This window comes from Mus pahari, chromosome 15, assembly GCF_900095145.1.
Source record: "Mus pahari chromosome 15, PAHARI_EIJ_v1.1, whole genome shotgun sequence".
NCBI classification, from domain to species: domain Eukaryota; kingdom Metazoa; phylum Chordata; class Mammalia; order Rodentia; family Muridae; genus Mus; species Mus pahari.
In genome coordinates this window covers 15,115,439-15,137,341 of record NC_034604.1, presented here as the reverse complement: position 1 = coordinate 15,137,341, position 21,903 = coordinate 15,115,439, and positions in this window count along the sequence as shown.

The following is a 21,903-nucleotide window of genomic DNA, read 5'->3' as shown; positions in this document are numbered from 1 at the left end:
TAAGACACTGAGGGGCTCTGCCCCCCAGTTGTTTCTGATTGGTAAATAAAGTTGCTGGTAGCCAATGACTGGGCAGGGCAGACAAAGCCTGGGCTTTTAGGATTCGCTGGTAAGGGAACAAGGTAAAGGAAGGAGGATGTCCATCAGGCTGGGAGAAGGAGCAGAAAGACATCATGCCTGAATAGGTGCAGGAACAGAGAGCATAGCTCCCAAGTAGGAGCTAGGAGATAGTGGCCCAAGGGGGTCGCCCTTGACTGGATCCAGGGCAAAAAAGATGGAATTCAGTAAGTAATAACTTGTAATATCAGAGGGAGGTGGATTAGTGACATGGAGGTTAAGAAGTGGCCCAACTATTAAGCTGATTTAGGCATATCAAAATATAAAGGCTGTGTGTGTGTGTGTGTGTGTGTGTGGGGGGGGTGTCTTTCATTCAGGAACCCAGAACACTGGGGTAGGAAGAGAGGAATGTGCTGCTGCTGGGATCTATTTAAGTAATTTAATTGAGTGCTTCCACATAAAGGAAACATCCATTGCTGGTGAGAATGTGAACTTCTATAGCCACTATGGAAATCAATATGGTAGTTATTCAGAAAGTTGTGAATTGATCCAGCTATACGACTCTCGGGCATATACTTAAAGGACTCTCCATTCAAGAACACATTCAGACGAATGCTTATTGTTGCTTTAATCATAAAAGCCAGAATTTGGAGCAACCTCGATATCCCTCAACAGAAGAATAAATAAACATGATGTGATACATTTATACAATGGAGTTTATTAAGCTGTTAAAAATGACATGAAATGTATACACAAATGGATAGAATCAGAAAAATAAATAGTTCTGTGTGAGGTAATGCAAACTTAAAGAGATAAACCTTGTATATATTGATTTATAAGTATATAATAACTGTTAAAATGATAACAAAGCTGCAATCCATAGAATCAGAGGTATTTAGGAATACAAGAGTCTAGTGAGGACACATGGGTCTCCATGGCATGGGGAAATAGAATAGATTTAATGGATGGACTGGGAATGGGTGAGAAAGAACAGGAAGATAAAGTAAGGAGGGATAAGTTGACAAGAACTAGAGTGGAGAGAGAATTCTGGAAGAGAGAATTATACTGAGGATCATTTGAGGGGTGATATAGAAAACTAGTGCAGTAAAAACTTCCTAAGATACATAACGATGATGCTAATGAGGTCTCCTCTAATGGAGGATATAGACTTATTTGGCCATCTCTTGTCACCAAGCTCAGTTTCCAGTAGCAGGACTGGGTGGAATTCAATTGACTTGTTGGTCAAGGATTCCTGGGAATTCCCAGACAAACTAGGCTAAGACAATGGGTTTTCTCTCCGAAATCAGACAGTGGGACCATATTACTGAAGACAAAACCTACACAACTGATTGAACATGGGGAAATAAATCTGGTACCTACATGGGGCCTTCATTTCTAAATTTTAGAGTCTTTGTTGATAGAAGATACTCTGCAAGTTACCAAAAGAGAAACATAGCATTAACCCCGCATTTTGTTTTTGACCAGCACTCCATCTTTTCTGCAAAATAGGCTAGGACAATGGTGAACCAGAATGTGTGAGAGTAGCCCACCAATGCCTGAATTGACTTATGAGATGAAACCCATATCCAATACTGCTTTGGTGAGCAACAGCCAGAGATTAGATAGTCCAGATATCTGGAGTAAAACCAAACTCTACTGGTCAAAACTAAACTAAACTAAACTAAAATACTTTTAATTGCATTCTGCTCTACTCATAAATCATTGCCTTATTCAGTCATTATCAAAGACATTTCCGTATACAGCAGATGGAAACAAATGCAGAAACCCACAGACAGACATTACACAAAGGGAGTCTAAGTGGGATGTCTGCCTCAATTCTTTCCCTTCAGAGCTCAGGGAATCCTTCCAAAGAGGAAGTAGAAAGAGAGGATGGAAGACAAGGCCTTCTGAATCATCTAAGCAAGGCATAAGTGAACTCACAAAGGCTGCAGCAGTAAGCACAAGGCCTATATTAGCCTGCACCAGATCCTCTGCAGAGCTATTATAGCCATTAGCTAACTATTTTTACAGGACTCCTGCCTGTGAGAACAAGGGGTCTCTGATTGTGTCTGCCTTGGGACTCTTTTTTCTTTTATTGGGTTGCCTTGTCCATATTCAATATGATGGTTTTTGCTTTATCTTATATTTCTTTGGTCATGTTTGGTTGTTCTCTATTAGAAGCTTATTCTTTTCTATTGAGAGATAGGAAACAAATGGATCCTGAGAGGAGGGGTGGTAGGGAAAAATTTGGAAGAGTAGAGAAATGGGAAACTATAATTAGGATATATTGTATGTGGAACAGTTCTATTTTCAATACAAAGAAAAAAGTGAAAAAAAAAACCTGAGGTTTTTGAAATTTGAATTATTGTATTCACCTTTGTATACAGTCTGTGTCTCAATTCAAAACTATTCAAGCAGCAATTATCAAACACAATTCCAAGTCAGGTATGTTCGGTTAAAGTCATCACTTAAATGGAGGAACATTATGCAGGAAATATTGTTTTGTTTGGCCTGTCATCATCAGCTAATTTAATTTAATGCTTTATTAGTAACTGTCAATTTCATACTTAGAGCATAAGGAAAACACAGCAGGTAGATTTAAAAGAAAGCTGATAATAAAAATGTAAATCAAATGTTCCCTAGGATATTCTGCCCTATTTTTGTATAAGATTCATATAAATTTAAATATGTGCAAAGCTACTTCAAAAACGTAACTCTAGATAAGAAAAAAATAAAAAAATTTTATGTTATCTGATATAATACTTTGTTTTTAGATATATACACTTATATAAAATGGGAAATATAATAAAATCTTATGACACAAAGATGACAATGTTGTTGGAAATAAATAAATAAATAATATTTTGGTGTTCTACATATTTTTAATAGCTCCAGTTTTCTTGAGAAAATGTTGGGTTGTCTACAAAGATACTTTTAATCGTGTTTTTAATTTTGAACAAATTTTATATTTAGCTATTTTAAAGTTATCTTACTATATAGAGCAGAGCTCTAGTTTGCATGTTGAACATCTGTGATAAAACTTTTGAGATGATGCTCTGAGAAAATGCAGAAGCATTTAGTGTACAGGTCCTAGCATGAGGATCATAGGTCATTTACCTGTGTATTAGAACATGAACGAAGTACTCTGTCCTCATTTACTCTCTTGTTTTCTATATGCTGTAAAGACAGTAAAAGAAATACCTCCTGTGCTTGTCTTCTCTCTCTCTCTCTCTCTCTCTCTCTCTCTCTCTCTCTCTCTCTCTCCTCATCATATAAAGGATCATTTGGAATCACGTTTCCTGATTTCTAACAGGTGCTTACATGATAGAAGCAATTTCATCAATGAGAGAAGATGCCGCTCCAGAGAAGCATTATCCACCTGCCAACCATGGATACAAGAATTGCCAAGAGGGTCCTGTCATTTTAATCTTCTGAAAAATTAAAACAATTGAGACCAGAAACCTCAAGATGGGTAACTTAATGTGGTCTAATGTGGGCCAAAAAGGAAAAAGAATACTTTAATTAAATACATGAAATGAAATCACCAGTTAAAAATTGAATACCAGAGAGTACAGTGTTAGGTGCTTAGAGATTCTTCAGAGAGGATATGATGACACAAATAATGACACAGCACAGAGAGAATATGTGCACCTGCAAGGAAATATTTGTTGAATGTGCTTGTCTCAACTTTGTATAGAATGTAGAATTAATTACAAATAAGAATAATCACACTTTTGCAGTGACATTAACCAATCTACTATTTTTAAATATGCTGTGAAAATTTTTAAATAATCTATCTGTTCCCTAAAATACACTGTAATATAATTAGCATATTGCCCAGTGGTGCTCAATGTTGAATGAAATAAAATCTTGAACAATCATCAATATAGGGACCAGAGATACATTTAATGGGCATCAAAATATCTTTTTAAAGTGTTTGAGATAGCACACAGGCAAAGCACACATACTTAGCACACAAGAAAACTTGCGTTCTACCTCCATACACACATATGTGTACACACACGCACATACACACACAGACACACACACACACACACACACACACACACACACACACGACACAGCCATATCTAGTGGGAACAGTAAAAACCTAAAGCTAGCACAGTTGTTTAACAGAGATCCAGTAGTGCTGAGCTGCATGATGCAATTGTAATCATATGATCATGGACTTTTGGTCTTGATCTCCAGGTTTACATGCTTGGGAGCTTTTAATATTTGTATAACTTGGGAATATTGAATTGATGGAAATTTTACTATGTATCATTTATATCTTCTCCCAGGAAAATTATTTCTCAGTTTCTACAAGAATGTCCTGAGTATACTACCCCTCCTGCTTTCAGAACGATGTCTTATCTGGCCCTACTTATGCCAAGGATGTTGTGACTCGAAGACAACAAAGATCTCCTTATGAGGCTCCGCCTCCAAGATACTATTGGAACATCTGCCCATGTACTTACTTGGGAACAAGATAATCTGAAAAAAGTAACCTTAAAAAGGCAAACAAGACTCAGTGGGCAAGAGAATGTGGCAATAGATCAGATAAAAAAAAAATCAAAAACCAAAACAAAAATCGAACAAACAAACGAAAAACGTCTTCCTACTATATGCCCACTCCATTACATAGCGTCTAAGATTGGGGTCTGCATATATTTTGCATCTCCAAGGAAAGATATGGCAACAAAATTAGACTAGCTGGAGTTATTCAGGGGCTTATACTTATGAACAAAGAATGGTGTGGATGAATGATAAAAGGATTGAATATAAGACCTCCCTTTCTTAGAAAAGTTAGCTTGTACAGGGCCACTGTGGTGTCATATGACCAAGGAACAAAAGAATACCAAGATTAGACGTACAAATGAATTCTACAGATATATAAACATTGCATTATGGCATAAATTGAATAGTAGCTGCTGTAGCTTTTGCCTGAAGGATTTTCTTAGTAGTAATGACAATTAAGACTCTGATTATTAAAAGTTGATAATACACTGCTTGCGACATACCGATCTTCCAAGGCTGGCTTAGACAATTTATTTTCTGTTTAGTGCCATTGAAACCATAAGAGCAATCAGCCTGACAAAGGTCTGACATGCTTTGCTGAAATATGCCTCCGGATTCTTAAAAGTTGACTTTACAGGGTTTGTGAGGGAAAATGATTGTAAAAGATAATCTATTCTGTCACTATTTATCACTAAGATTTTGACTAAATATATGACCAAGTGGAAGTTAAAACACATGTCTAGAGACAAAAATTATATGACCTCTGTTTTGGAACAAGGTGAATCTCTCCCTGCGTACTTATTTCTGTAAAATACAGAAGTACTCTGTGTGTTAGTCAGGCTGCAAGACCACCAATACCACTTCTCCTACTTCAGTGACTTCTTATCTCCTCTGCAGAACCTGACATTTGGCATGTGTACACACATGCACTCATGAACACACACACACACACGCACACACATGGGCTCATATTCACACACCCACATGCATACACATGCACTCACACACACACACACACACACACACACACACACACACAAATCTTTGCTGGGAGTCAAATATCTTTTATAGGTTTGTTATTCCTAACTTTTTAGGTATATGCTACATAAAAACCATCTATTTTCTGAAGAGCTCTCTACTCACAGAGAAACTTTCAATATCTTTACCTCTTTAAGTTCCCCATAAAGCACCATTCTTGCATCTCTTACATATGACTCACTTTGCTGCACTGTAAATAAGCACATATTCTTGTGGGGCATTGGGCTATGCAAAGACAGTCTAGTCTCCAGTTGAGCTGATGTGGAAACCTGGCACCCAGTGGTGACAATTTACCTACATGAAACGGAAGGAGTTCTCTCATGTCTCCTGGAACTCTGGCTCCTGTCGAAGTTACTGTCCCCCACAGCCCCCACAGGAAAAGCATCGTTAGTAGTCATATGGACAATGTCCCAAGCTTCTGACCTTCAAGCTAGACTCCTCCCCAGTTACCTAGCAACAGTAAAACCATAAGAGGGACTGTTTGACCTCTCTTCACTCTCTTCCTCTCTTGCTCTCTTGTTCTTACTCCCCTTACTCTCTTATTCCTCTCACTTCTCCTCTATCCTCTTACTCTCTTCATCTCTCTCCCTCTTACTCTCTAGCCTTTCCTCTTCTCTCTCTCATTTTACCCCTTCTCTCTCGGTTACCTTTTCTATTTCCCCTGTCTTTCTATAATAAAGCTCTAAAATCATAGACTGTCTCTGTACATAAAGGCCTGCTGTGCAGACTCTCACCTGTGTGGCAATCTCTCTCCCTAAGCCCTCTCTCCCGTAACCCTGGGGCACAGGGTGTCACCCCAGGGCCCCTTGGTTTCAGGGGCTTCCCCTTGTCCACCCCAGTCAAGTGGGGTCAGTGGCTTAGATGCCCACCCAGGGCTGAGTGGAAAGCATCTGGCAGCCCTTCCATGGCTGCCTGCCCAGAGCTTAGGAGGAACTCTGGCAGGACACGGGCTATCCTCCCTTTCCCCCTCCTTTCTCCTGCCCCCTGTTTAGTTTCCACATAATTTAATCCCTTTGTAATTCTTCCCACCTATTTCCCAACTTTTTCATTATAAACACTCAAGATTCAAAGGAAAATATAATAATCCCTGTTTGTCTCCATAATGATTCATAGGAGAAGAATGGACAAACAAGTTCTGAGGATGAAACAGTTAATATTAACTTCTTAAATAATGGTATATGTATATATTCTAGAATAAGACAAACATTGATGTGAATTGCATCATATTAAATGTGCTACAGTGGCATGCTTGGCATATAGTGATTATATTAAAATATTATTCATAAATGAGGTAAGCACTGAGCTGAATGGTAAGAAATCAAAGGTTGACACAATGAAATAATCCTATCCTCATATAACTTATATCTAGTAGAGAATATAGAAGAGACACTCCAAACTGTGGTTCCTTCTTATGTTATTGAGAAGTATCTCTTGGAATAATTACATTAAATGGTGTTAAGTAAAAGAAAAGTAAAGCAGCTAATATATGATTTGGAAAACAAGTATTCCTTAATAGAACCAGGAGCAGAGGGGCTTGGAAAAGAAATGGAGATGGAGGGGACACGAGGAAGGAGGATTTATGAGGATAGGACGGTTTGTTGTAGACAGTGCTGTAAGCTAGTTTGTTTTCCTCCTCAAAATCATTTATAGAGATGAGAATGTGTTGGTTTCAGATAGAGATTAACTTATTCCTGGAAGATGTGAGGAACAAAGAATTAATTATTCTTTCTATAAGCAATCCGAGCAATTGCCTACATTTGCACAGTATTAAATACTTTCTGTTTAAGGATCCTGCTGGAAAAATCACACAAACAGACTGAGTAATCTGTTCATATTAGCTTTGTCTTTGATAACACCCAAATTCATACAAGCAATTGTTTACACAATATGATCATATGAAAGACCTAGCTGGTCAAGAACACTTTGAAAGTAGGATTCAGCAAAACATGGAAGGTGTTATATAGTTAAATCCGCATGAATTGTCTTGAGTCTGGATGAAGACTGAAGACTGGCTTTTGATAAAGACTTGTTCCATTAAAAAAATTACAAGATGAGCTATGTTAATTATATTTAGATAATGTAGATAAGATGAGGTCAACTGTACAAACAGCATATTTTGAGCACAGAGATGAAAATGGCTAGAGATTTAGAAGATGAAGCAAGTCATATTAGATATTTAGATCATGAAACAGAGGGCAATAAGAAGCCATAAATTTAGGCCTCTGAGTGATGCTTTCTAATTTGGTTTCAGAAAAAAAAATCATTGAAAACCAGATAGATAACTAATCATCCTCCTTTGAGTAGATTGGACTATCAATGAAATAAGGACAAAGAATTGTAACTACTACAGAGCACTTTGATGCAATCACCAAGATGATCCTTATAACTAGTATTAATAAAAGGGAGACAAATCATTCTATAAATAGTTATTAAGATAACTATAACCAATTGCTTTAACAATTGTTTCTCACTGTGATCCACATTAATAACTTAACCAATAAACACAAATAAAATAATGGAAATATGATAATTAGTAAATATTTTGTGGGTTTATAATAAAATTGCCACCGTAAAACTGTATGTGGCTAGATTATGCTCTTTTTCCTAGTCCTAATCAATGCTATTTATTTACTTACTTATCTATTTGGGATTTTTGAAACAGGCTGCCGTTTTATATAGCTCTAGCTCAAACTCACTATCCTCCTGTCTCCACCTCCTTAGTACTAAGATTACAAGTGTATATGTGTTCTTTTTTCCTTGTAGGTAGATAAGTTAAATGATAATATCATTATGAAAGTTGACTTTTTATTGGTGGCTTTTGTATTAGTCTATGTTGCCTATTCTCTCATTCTTGGGACTTTATTTCTACCTACAAAGTTTATAGTCTAATTTTAAAAGAATACATTTTTTTATTATGAGAATTTCATAAAGTGCATTTTAACTATATTTCATTCCTTGATCAACTCTTCCCAGATCTTTCCTAACTGACTCTCAACTTCTTTCTGTGTGCCTTTTTTTTCCTCTTTCTCCTTTATTCTCAATGCCTCTCTTATTCAACTCACTGAGTTAAATTTGTTGTTCAAATTCTCTTGAATATGGGACCTACCCTAGAGTGTTTGACTTCCGATGTAGCATATCCTTAAAGAAAACTGTTGTCAACAGTCCTTCAGCTTGGGACTGGAATTTCTGTTCATGGTGAGATTTTGCCTGGCTTGAGCTCATGCAGGACTTGTTTTGAACCCACAGTTGTTATGTGTTCATATGTGTATCAGCCCCACTGTGTTTTGAAAACACTATTTCCTTGTTGTCTCCCACCACTCCTTGTTCTTACAATTCTTCTGTCTCTTCTATCACAGCAGTCCTTCCCCTCCCCTCCCCTCCCCTCCCCTTTCCTTCCCTTCCCTTCCATTAAGGAAGCCTTAAAGAAAGGGTTGTTATAGAGATCTCTTGTTCAAGCCTGAGCACTAGATATTGTCTTTTATCCTCTGCACATTGACTACTTTGGGTATCTGTATTAGTTGCCATCTTGTATAAGAGTAAGCTTTTATAATGAGGGTTGAGAGATTCACAAATTAATGGGTATCATGGTAAGTCATTGACAGTCTTTTTAATATTGTGTCCCTTATGCGTAGTGCTTTTCAACCTTCCTATTGCTGTAGTATTTAACTTTTTAATACAGTTCTTTATGTTATAGTGGCCCTCCACATTAAAATTATTTTATTGATATTTCATAACTGTAATTTTGTTATTGTTATAACATAATGTAAATATTTGATGTGTGACCTGCAAAGGGTCTTGACCCACAAGTTCAGAACCACTGAACTTATTCTTGTTGCATAATATCAGCAATAGTTTCTGTCTTTGTTAGGGTTTTACTGCTATGGACAGACCTCATGACCAAAGCAAGTATTATAAAGGACAACATTTAATTGGGGCTGGCTTACAGGTTCAGAGGTTCAGCCCATTATTATCAAGGCAGGAGCATTCCATCCAGGCAGATGTGGGGCTAGAGTCACTGAAAGTTCTACATCTTCCTCTGAAGGATGCTAGCAGAATACTGACTTACAGGCAACTAGGATTAGGGACTAAAAGCCCACACCCACAGTGAAATACATACTCCAACCATCACAGGTTCTCTCTTTAAATTCTGTGGTATATCTAGCCATGTCTCCTTAGCTTTGAAAACACTGGCAACTGTCATTTGCATCTCACAAAAAAAGCCTCAAATCTAATAAGAAATTATAGTAGTACTTCCCTAACATTCATACCACTGCTGAACCTGGGACATGTCTTAACATTCCAGATGTTTTTGTCTCACACAGAGTTCACAGCTGAGTAAAATTAATGATTATGTTTCTCCTTCTGTAGCATCCAGAGCACCTCTGTCCTCATAAAGCTACCTAGATGGGACAGTGCTTCAAGGTGGATGATATTCATTTGAATTCTCTATGATGTCTATCCATTTAAAAATGAAGACTGATAATGAGTTGTACATATGGCAAAAGTCATATTTACACAATGGAATTTAATTCCATTCACAGGTAAGTGGATAGGACTGGAAATTATTATCCTGAGGGAGTTAACATATTTACACAATGGAATTTAATTCCATTCACAGGTAAGTGGATAGGACTGGAAATAATTATCCTGGGGGAGTTAACCCAGACTCAGAAAGACAAATGTAATATCCTTTCTGTTATATGTGGAAGTTATATTTGAATATTTAGGTGTGTACCTTTCATTTAGAATTCCCATAGAGGTTATGAAAGTAATAAGAAGTCATGGACAATGGAAGGATTTTAAAAAAAGAGTTTAGATAGAATGAAAGTAAACTAAACAGAGAAAATGAATAGTGAAACTAGGAGAATTATATGAGATAAGGGCAGGGTGGATAAGGTAATATCTGGAAGACTTTCAAAAAAGTCATACTGGATCTTACTACTGAAGAAACTTTATATATATATATATATATATATATATATATATACACAATCTCATTTTGAGTTGCTGGTCATTGAGTTCCCATGGACTTCAAAGCATTTTAAAGTATTGCCAATGCTTTTGATTATCCTCCATAACTTAGAGGTCAAACACTGTTGTTGAAGATACCACATACTTAGATTATTCTCAAATGTACTCCACAGTACTTCTTGTATTTTGGTCACTGCAAATGTCTGTAATTTTTCTCCATGGTTAGTTATTTTCCTATGACCAGAACCCATAAAACCTGCCAACTGAAGTCACGTGAGGTAAAGGTCCTGGCTCAGTAAACCCCACATTTTAAGAGACTCATGAGACGAAATGCTCTCAGGTTTTGCATTCATTACTCTCGATCTAGGTATTTAATTCAACATAATAGAAATTTTACTTTTAATTTCTGTTACAACTAATTTTATATGCAAGCTTTTTGTAAGAAATGAACATATTCGATCAAAATGACCAAAAGATATGTCACTAAGATACAAGTAATTTTTCTGAAAGAAATGATTATTAAAGGTCTCTGTGTGGGTTTCTAATTTAAAGGCAACTAATAATACCGAGGTGATCAAATATTATTTGAGGAATAAAAATCAGTGAAAGAAATGCTACTTTTGTTTTAATTTAAGCCTGTCATATCCTGCTCTGAGCAGTTTTAATTATGATGCTTAGATACTGCAACTTTTATATGAGTTTCCTAATGATTTAAGTCAAACTTAGTTTTTAACAATCTTTGCATCCTACATTAATTATGAATATACTTACTGGAGATTGTTATGGAATCAAATATGTGGAAGTGAGAAAATATTATGTGTTGAGAATGATAGCTATAATCACTGGATTATACATCCAAGGAGATTTTTGGGTACTCTGGCCTAAAAGTAGCTGAACGTGATAATCACACTTTCAATTTACTTGGAACTTTGGAGTATTTTTCTCTCCTGTCAGGGAAATTAGAGGTCCTGATCGCAATGAAAATTGCCATATGTTGACACGCAGTATCTCTTAGAATACATCTAAGTTCTTCTTAGAGTTGTTAAAGAACAAAATTGGCAAATATAAGTTTTTCTCTTTCTTCTGTTTTATAAGAAGAAATAGGATAAGTCTGGTAAAGTTTCCCTCATAAATTCTGGTCCCTGATATATGGATATGAATGCCTATCTATTGTCCTTTAGTATAGGGTTTAAAAGGGTTCAGGCATACAGAGATGAATGCACTATATGTCATTTTTTTTCATTAAAATATCTTTTGTTTTAATTTTGTTTTCAAATGAGACAACAAAATAGTCTATACTATGCAACACCATAATCTTTTGGAATTCAAGGTCTGCAACATGACCATTTAACTTGACTTATTCCTATCTTACTAGAATTTTAAGGGAAAAGAAAATTATTGTGATACATTGGAAAGTGGTGGTCAAATAGGAGAGGAAATCAAGACTAACAGTGTTGAGTTTAATATAAATGGTCATATTTATGATTCTGAGATCATAATGTTTAAGTTTATTTGATTAATCCCAGTACAGTCATAGCAAGGCTAATGGTCCATTGTTGGAATATGAGACATAAGCAGTAAAAAGACTCTCATCTGTGAGGACATTGTCTAATGATAATACATTATATGCTTTGCTTTCACAACTATGGAATTTTTGCTAAGGCAGAAACAATAAAGACTAGTCAAAGCCCATTGTGAGATGCAATTATTTCTATTGAAAAAGGATTGATTTCTGTACCAAAGGATGCAGATATCCCAGATGTATAAGTCCACAGTAAAATTACAGAATTATTATAATCTAAATTCACAAATTCTCAATTACTATAAATAATATTAGATTAATTATGCAATGTAGTAAACTATAAATGATACATAATTTCTGATACTATTTCTTAGGAAATTCTATTGTATAAAAGATATATAGATGTTCAGCATTGAGAATATTTTATTCTACATATTTTTGATATTTGATTTATTGAATCCGTGACAGTGAGTCCACACACAGGATGCTAATTTTATTAGGATTCTGTCATTCTCATTATATAGCCATTTGTGGAAATTATACATTTCAAGTAGAGAATTTAAGTGCTCTAAAATACTTATTAGCATTTACAATGTATTTCAAAGTAAATTAAGACATCAAAACAGAATGAAATATGAATATGACTTCATAATACATGTACTCAAATAACAGCTTTTTATTGCTAATATTTTTCTACATTTACTTTTATGTGCCATAAAAGCACAAAGAATATTACTAAAACCATCATATACTAGCCATATTATCTACTGAAATTATAGCAAGTAAGAAATGTGAGTTTCTTCAGTATACCAACAAAGAATAGCCCTAGGTTGAAAATATACAATTAACAGAAAAACTTTTGTTTCCTGTGAATTGACATTTGCTCTAAAATGTCTGCCTAACTATATTTTCATGGATATGAATATCAAGGTCAAATATACAAAACAATCCTATAAATAATATAGATTCTACTAAAATGAAAAATTAAATCATAGAACTCAATTAGAATTCTTAAATTTCTTTCAGAATTTATAATTTGTTACATAGAAAAAAATATTCTTCGATGAGATTTGAGTGATCAGGTTACTCACCAAACCTAAGTAATGTCAGACAGTTCCATGTGCTGTAGTAAAAGAACATTCATGGAAGAGACACAGGCAACAAGGAGAGTCTATTTAGCATTTGAATTGAAATTTAAGAGATGATATTAACTGACATTAGTTACTGATTCTTTACCCATTACAGTGAACAATGCAGCCTTGTAATAGAGTTCTTTTCTTATACATTGCACACAATACAATGCACACTCTATTATTATGTCCATTGGGATGTAAACTTGCTTATAACTGGAGGTGCCTAGAAACAGAACAATCAGTGACCAAAGAATAAGAAATGCTGAACACAGTTTAATGTGTATCACACTTAATTCCAATAAAAGAATAATTTGAGTGGATATGTATGTTGTTGGTGACTTCTCTTCTATAATGTTTGACATGGTATGTTTTATTAAAAATTACTTTATTTTGTGAGATTGAGACTATTGACAGACTATTTTTGGATGTTATGTAAAGGAACTGCATTTCAGAATTCCATGCTATAAAACAATCTCTATCATTTATATAGGAAAGTTAGAGTAAAGAGGTTGAATTGTGTTTGAGAAATATAACAACTTGATATGTTATAGTACTATTTCAGAATGAAGTTTCTTTTTTGCACCAGATGGAGACCATTACAGAAAAGCACAGTTCATCAAAGGGCAGAGAACAACTCACTATGAGATGTATAAATACAATTGATACCTCTACAACATACTCCCTATACCTAATTATTTTGAGACATCACAGAAAAGGGGACAGAAATATGCTAGGATCCAGAGGACTAGAATGTTTGCTGAAAGATTGCATCTTCCACATATGCTATTAAAAGACAATCTTGAAATCTCAACAATATTGTCACTAAAACAGGACTTGCAAAAACATTAGTTGGCATGCCAAAAAGGATAAGGGAATATCACATGGCCTAACTTCTAGATTAAGAGCTAAAGCCAATTAATGAATGCTCTGAGGAAGAAGTAGGAAATGGGGAAAAGGATCTTAGGAGAACCTGAGAAGGGAATCTGCATAAAATTGAATCAGCACACTACCCACAAAATAGATGCACCTTAAGCCATTGGTAGGGTCTAGAAAGATAGCTTTCCTATTAAGAATAATTTCTGGTCTTTCCTTTATTTTCTGTATTTTATATTGGTTATTTTATTAATTTACATTTCAAATATTATCCCCTTTCCGATTTTCTCCTTCATAACCCCCCCATTCGCTCCCCCAACTTCTGCCTCAATGAGGGTGCTCTCCTTCCCCACCCACCTACTCCTGCATCAATATCCAGCTACTACATATCTAGCTGGAGCCTTAACCCCCTCCATGTGTACTCTGCGGTTTGTGATTTAGTCCCTCGGAGCTTTGGGGTGTCTGGCTGGTTAATATTGTTCTTCTTCCCATGGGGTAGCAAACCCCTTCATCTCCCTCAGTCATTGACCTAGCTCCTTCATTAAGGGCCCGGTGCTCATTCCAATGGTTGGCTGTGTGCATCCACATATGTATTGGTCTGGCTCTGGCAGAGCCTCTTAGGGGACAGCTATACCAGGTTCCTGTCATCAGGATCTTTTGGCATCAGCAATAGTGTCTGGAGGTGTATAGCAGTGGAGGAGGGGAAACAGGGGGTAGCCACTAGAAAGTCCCAGATGCCAGGGACCCAAGATGTTCGCAGGACTCAACAGAAAGGACATTACCCAAAATACCCAACAAAAGTGAGATAGAACCTGTAGAGATCATATTCAGTGGATAGACATGGCCTCCGGTTGAGGGTTGGAACCACCCACCCACTTCAAAAATAATAACTCAGAATTCCTCCTGTCAAAAGGAAATGCAAGGACAAAGAGTGGAGCAGACAGAGTCTGAAGGAAAGGCCATTGCTGGTCTTTCAAAGTACTTTCACCAACATGGTTTTAGATGCACAGTGCACATATATACATACAAGGAAAACATTCATACATATAACATAAAATACTTCTTCTAAAGGGTTTGCCTGTAAATGAACTTAATGCAGTTCTTAACTGTTCTACCAGATTCCACTTTTGGAAAAATGTGGAGAGAGAGAGAGAGAGAGAGAGAGAGAGAGAGAGAGAGAGAGAGAGAGTTACTTTCTTAAAAAAATAAAATTTAATAACATGGTTTTTATTGTAAGATTATTTAATAATCCATACATTTTATTTTTCATATTTTTTATTTAACTGAGAGTTTTCTCTTAATTAAAAATCTATTAAATCAGATACATTTTAATTCTTTTTTCTCATAATAATTTTTATTAGCTATTTTCTTTATTTACATTTCAAATGCTATCCCAAAAGTTCCCTATACCCTCCCCCACCCTGCTCCCCTACCACCCACTCCAACTTCTTGGCCCTGGCATTCCCTTGAACTGGGGTATATAAAGTTTGCAAGACCAAGGGGCCTCTCTTCCCAATGATGGCCAACTAGGCCATCTTCTGTTACATATGAAGCTAGAGCCACGAGCTCTGCGGGTACTGGTTAGTTCATATTGTTGTTCCACCTATAGGGTTTCAGACCCTTCAGCTCCTTGGGTACTTTCTCTAGCTCCTCTATTGGGGGCCCTGTGTTCCATCCAATAGCTGACTGTGAGCATCCACTTCTGTGTTTACTGGGCACTGGCATAGACTCACAAGAGAGTGCTATACCAGGGTCCCTTCAGCAAAATCTTGCTGGCATGTGCAATAGTGTCTGGCTTTGGTGGCTGATGATGGAATGGATGGCCAGGTGGGGTAGTCTCTAGATAGTCCATTCTTTCATCTTAGCTCCAAACTTTGTCTCTGTAACTCCTTTCATGGGTATTTTGTTCCCTATTCTAAGGAGGAATGAAGTATCCACACGTTGGTCTTCCTTCTTCTTGGTTTTCTTGTGTTTTGCAAATTAGTTAGAATACCCAAGATACAATTTGCAAAACACATTTTAATTCTATTTGAGTTTTGACAATAAGATTAATACTGTATCCCAGAAAACATCATGAAAATATAACAGTAATAGAATGGATAAAATGTTTAATAAATTTTATGGATAATAAATATAATAAATATCCATAATAAATATTATGGATATTTCTTTTCAAAGATGCTTAGTTAAAGATTTATTAAACTGGAAGCATAAGTTTCCCAAAATCTATATACTCTAAAATGTTGTATTAACCTTATATATCAATAGTTTGTGTAAAGAGAATGTCTTAAAGAGATTACATTATGGCTTTAGTTGTAACATCAATCAGGCAACAAACCCTGGTTTGGAGATCTATTAATTTTGACTTTAAAACATAGATTACTATGTAGGTGGTCGTATATGAACTAAGTAAATCATTTAATGTGACTAGTGGATTTTTAACCTTATAGAGGCAGAATTTACTTGACTACCTTTTTTTCTTATCCTTTATCTTATTTTTCTAAAGCAGGAATTTAATAGCAAAATAAACTCTACTGCTGACATTCACAATTCCACTATCACTCACAATTCTCATTCTGTCTTTCTATCTCTCTTTCTATTTATTTTTATATTTGCTGAAATAAACTGTAGATATATAGGCTATATCATACATGGCATTGAAGATGAAATGGGACACACAGGCACCTTCTGCTAGAAGCATTTTGCCCTTATGGCTAGACAAATGCGTGGATAAGCCATGCAGTTTATTTTTAAAGAAACTACATAAGAGGGCAAAATGGAGATTATTTCCATTCTGAGCATTGGAGTAAATAATTTTTAAATATATAAAATATTATGTTTTATAAGTCCTTTTAATATAGAAATATATTATATAATTTTGATTATAGAAATGTTATATATATATATATATATATATATATATATATATATATATATATATATATTTGGTTCCAAAAGACCAAGTCACATCAAATACTAGAATGGAGAAGGGAGTTAGTCACTAAGTTCTACCTCACATATAGAGGAGGTATTGGAAATTCAAAACTGATTGAAGGGAAGTTTCAGATTTTCTCTAAGAGTATAACACCTAATAAGTTAACAATGCTTTAGTGGAAGGCCTCACATTGAGGAACATTTGGGCAATGCAATTATGTCTTGATAGTTATTAATAAAAACAATGTATGTATATAGTCATGTGAGTATGTGAGGAGTTTGAAGAAGGGATGAACATGATCAAAACCCATAAAGAATTCTTAATTAACTAATAGACATTTTAAATAGTACCTTATCTATACAAATAGAACTTTCTATGCTTGTCTCATTTCTTTGTATTATACATATGCACATCATATGTACTCCTAAAATTATTAAGTAGATGAAGCTGGTGACATTGCTCAGAGTTTAAGAGCATATATTTCTCCTCCAGAGGAAAAAGATTTGGTTTCCAGCATGGAAGTGAGATCTTTACTGGCAAACATCTCTAGAGGGAAATATTGTCCGTAGCCTGGTTCTTTTTATAAGCAGAGGTTAAGAACAAAGATATGTAATCCATTTGTGCAACACCCACTTAGCTTTCATTAAGCATGGAACTTAATTAGATAAGGATGACACAGCTATTTTGTTGACTTTTATGTCTGACCATGAAGGTGAAGACTGGTAAATTAACCTTCCCCTAGAGGTCACATAGAAAAGTTAGTTAATATATTAATAAAGAAAATCTGCCTGAAGTGATGCAACTCGAGAACTCTAAGGTTCTATCCAGAGGAAAGAGAGGAATTCTGAACAAATAACCCTGTTCTTACCTATATTCCTTTCACAGATACTGGCTCATTTTGAAAGAATCATAAGTGCCTGGCAAACACAGAAGTGGATGCTCACAGTCAGCTATTGGATGGAACACAGGGCCCCCAGTGGAGGAGATAGAGAAAGTACCCAAGGAGCTGAAGGGGGCTGCAACCCTATAGGTGGAACAACAATATGACCTAATCAGTACCCCCAGAGCTCGAGTCTCTAGCTGCATATGTAGCTGAAGATGGCCTAGTTGGCCATCATTGGGAAGAGAGACCCCTTGGTCTTGCAAACTTTATATGACCCAGCACAGGGGAAGCCAGGGCCAAGAAGTGGGGGTGCGTGGGTAGGGGAGCATGGGCGGGGGGAGGGTATAGGGAACTTTCAGGATAGCATTTGAAATGTAAATAAAGAAAATATCTAATAAAAAATGGGAAAAAATAGCTATGCACACTGTAAAATGAGAAAAGTACTATGAAATCCTAGGGGAAATAACACATGGATCAGAAACAGTGATCTCGGTCTTGACAGTTCTTCATAGAACAATGAAAGCATGAATAACTGAAGAAAGAGAAGGGAGGGAAGGAGGGAGGGAAGGGAGGGAGGGAGGGAGGGAGATTGAGCTTTATAAATATGTTGACATAAAAAGAGTAATTTAAAAAAGAGAAGAGGCAGTTTTTGGAAACACAGCATATAAAAGTTAGAATATAAAAGTTACTTTTATTTATCTTGAGTAGTTGCTGTCACAGATGGTCACTGCTGACTAAGCTCACCCATTCTCTCTTTTTCTGAACTCTGGCTGCCTGGTCTATCTCAAACTTCTTTCCAAGCTTCCTGATTGATTCTGCCTTCTATAAGCCTCTGACTGAATTGCTTTGTTTGGCTTCCAACTGGTTGTGGTAATGTGTTGCTATCTTCTGGCACCCTCTTACTCTGTGACTTCAACTGCCTCTGCTGACATTCACTGAACTGCATAAATTCATGAACAAATTCATGTCACTTATTCACAGCTGACTGAACAGAACTGCCTTTAGTTCCCCTGTGATGTCTTTAAATAGCTTTTTTCCTGAGAGTTGGGTATATGCTACCTCTGACTCATTCTGTCAAATATTACTCTGATTTGCCACATTTTCTGTTCCTGAATTAGACATAATTGTTCGGGATTAAAAGTATGTTGTACAGAATTCTAGCCAGAGGGATTAAAGGTATGTACTAAGGGTGTAGATGTATCTGCATTCCAGACAGATCACACAGACTTAGAAGGTCTTTGGATGTGATCAGAGGGGCCATGTTGTTAGATTAAATCTTCTCCACAGTAGAGAATATTTGAAAATTATAATTGAAGTTGTTAACTATCTAGTTGAAAGTAGCATACAGTACTTGGCAGTCTACTTCCTGCAATAAATTAAAAAAACAAAACATCTTGATCAATTTTCAGAATTCCTGAAAATTTTAGAAATTAAGAAAAACTAAAAAGGTTTTTTAGAAGTTTATACACAATTTCTGATTTAGCTGAGATGACAGAGTCAGGATGACTCCATGACAGGCCTCAACCTGGCAGTGAAAACAGACTGACTGTATTCTAATATGGGCACACTACTCCCACATAAAACTTGCTGGAGGAAAACCAACACAAGTCTATGGAAACATCTCCAGGATTTGCGATGGGCCATTACTCAAAGGGGGAGTGTGCTAACGGGCAGCTTAGGGAAGTAGGTCTAAGTTTCCAATAGATTTTTTCCTAGAACTTAGCTCCCCCAAACTCTCCAATTCCCAAGCCAATCTTACATTTACCTAAACCCCTAGAGATAGAGCCAACCAATCAAGGTAAAGGTCACCTCTGCCTCCCCAGAATTCTCCTAGACCTGAAAAAAGAGGGCGTGAAGCTCCTCAAAGGGTTTCCATTTTGATATGGAATACCTCACCATGTTGGTAATTTCTGCAAGATAAACACTCTTTCCCCTTGCATACCATTTGAGTCTGGGGTATCATTCTCCAGTAATTCACAGACCCTAACAAATGGCATTATTTAATTTGCATATCACATGTGTTCTATTGAAATGTCTAGTTATATTTTTAATCTGAATTGTAAGATCGTAAGTTCCTATGTGGCTTTTCATGCATTGTAGTTAATTGTTTCTACCTTCTCAGATGACTCGTATCCATAGATTTGTATTGATCTCATCCTTTATCAAAGAAACTTATTGCAATTCTTTGTGGTTAATATAGGGCCTTGGAGCTTGTACAATGTGCAGAGAATAAGCAGCTGTAATTGTTCAGCCACATAGGGAATCTAGGTATCAATATTATGTCACCCAAGTTTCAGGTAATGAAGAGCCAAAGAATCGGAAGGGCCACTTTGAAATGCAGTCTTAAGGACCTGGATTGAAGGTTACGCACATGAAATCACAGAAACTGTAGTTACCTGCATGTAACCTAAATAAAGTCAAGCACCAACAAAGGGAGATGGGGTAGGGATGGATTCTGTAGCTTCATCAACTGCTTAGAATTTGTTAGCCATTGTTGCCTGTTGAAGACAGAATCACTTTTCTTCGGGCAGTGGTCTCTGGAAGTTTATTTATGCCTCAGAACATGACCCCACATTCCCACACATATGGGCAGCACTATTTAGGTTATTACTATAACAAACAAAAAATGAACAATCCAAATATGCAAATAAGTTCAGGACATTGAGCATGAGACACAATGGATGGGGACACTGATGGAAGAAGAGTGAACTGTTCGCACATGTGAAAAGTGTTCAAAATCAATTTTAAAATGAGAAAAATACATACATGATTAGTAAACAAATACACAGAAATTAGCATCAGCATTCACCACAAAAATACAAATCAAACCACAGTGTCATTGCTATTACTTCACAATCATAGGACTAGCTGTTACACTAACAACCACAAAAAAATACTAGACATAGGTGAAATTGTCGAGAAATGGAAGCCTGCACATTGCTGATGGAAATGTTAGGTAGTATAGCCAGTGTGAGAAACAGACTGGATTTTCTATTTTAAAGTACATATAATAAAGCTATCATCATATGCAATTCTATTTCTATATGTATATCCAAAATAATTACAAACAGGAGTCAAAATCAGACATTTACTCACATTTAGTATAGCTTTATTCATGATAACCTATATAGAAATAGGCAAAATAGCTATCAATCAAGGAGCATATTGTCATGCTACATGAAACAGGATTATGCAGTTACCATAAAAAGGTTGAAGTATTAGATTAAGAGTATAGATTTCCAAAACTTTCTTTTAAGTGAAATGACAAACTGTTACATAATGCTTGATGTAACTTTTTAAACTAAAGAGAATTAATACATAACATATACACATCAGACTGGTGTGAGATTAACAGAGTGGATGACTGGGGCAAACCTAGTTAAAACACAGAAATTTATACCCTGGTGTGTATGAGAAATGCTTTGGAATTATGCAGATGTAGAAGCTATGCACCACAGCGATGTCATGATTGTTCACTTCACCTTTTACATCATGTAAAGTTTACTTCGACAATATGATTTCTTTAAATATCATCTCAGAACTAGAGAACAAAACATGAACAAGAGATGTTAGAGAATAAAACAACCCACAGTGGTAGCAAATATTTACATAAACAGTCTCACATTACAGCAATAATGCCTATACATCATATTTATTTTATTTAAATGATATTATGATATTTAAATATTTTTAAATGATAATTTTATTCATAGTCATTATATAATATATAATATGATAACTATAATTATATTAATATAGAAACAATAAATATAAAATGGTTTTAAATGATTTTTTTAATGTTTTATATTGTAGCATAAAGATCCTTTAAGGATAAAAGGACACGCGCGCCTTTAATCCCAGCACTTGGGAGGCTGAGGCAGGCGGATTTCTGAGTTCGAGGCCAGCCTGGTCTACAGAGTGAGTTCCAGGACAGCCAGGGCTATACAGAGAAACCCTGTCTCGAAAAAACCAA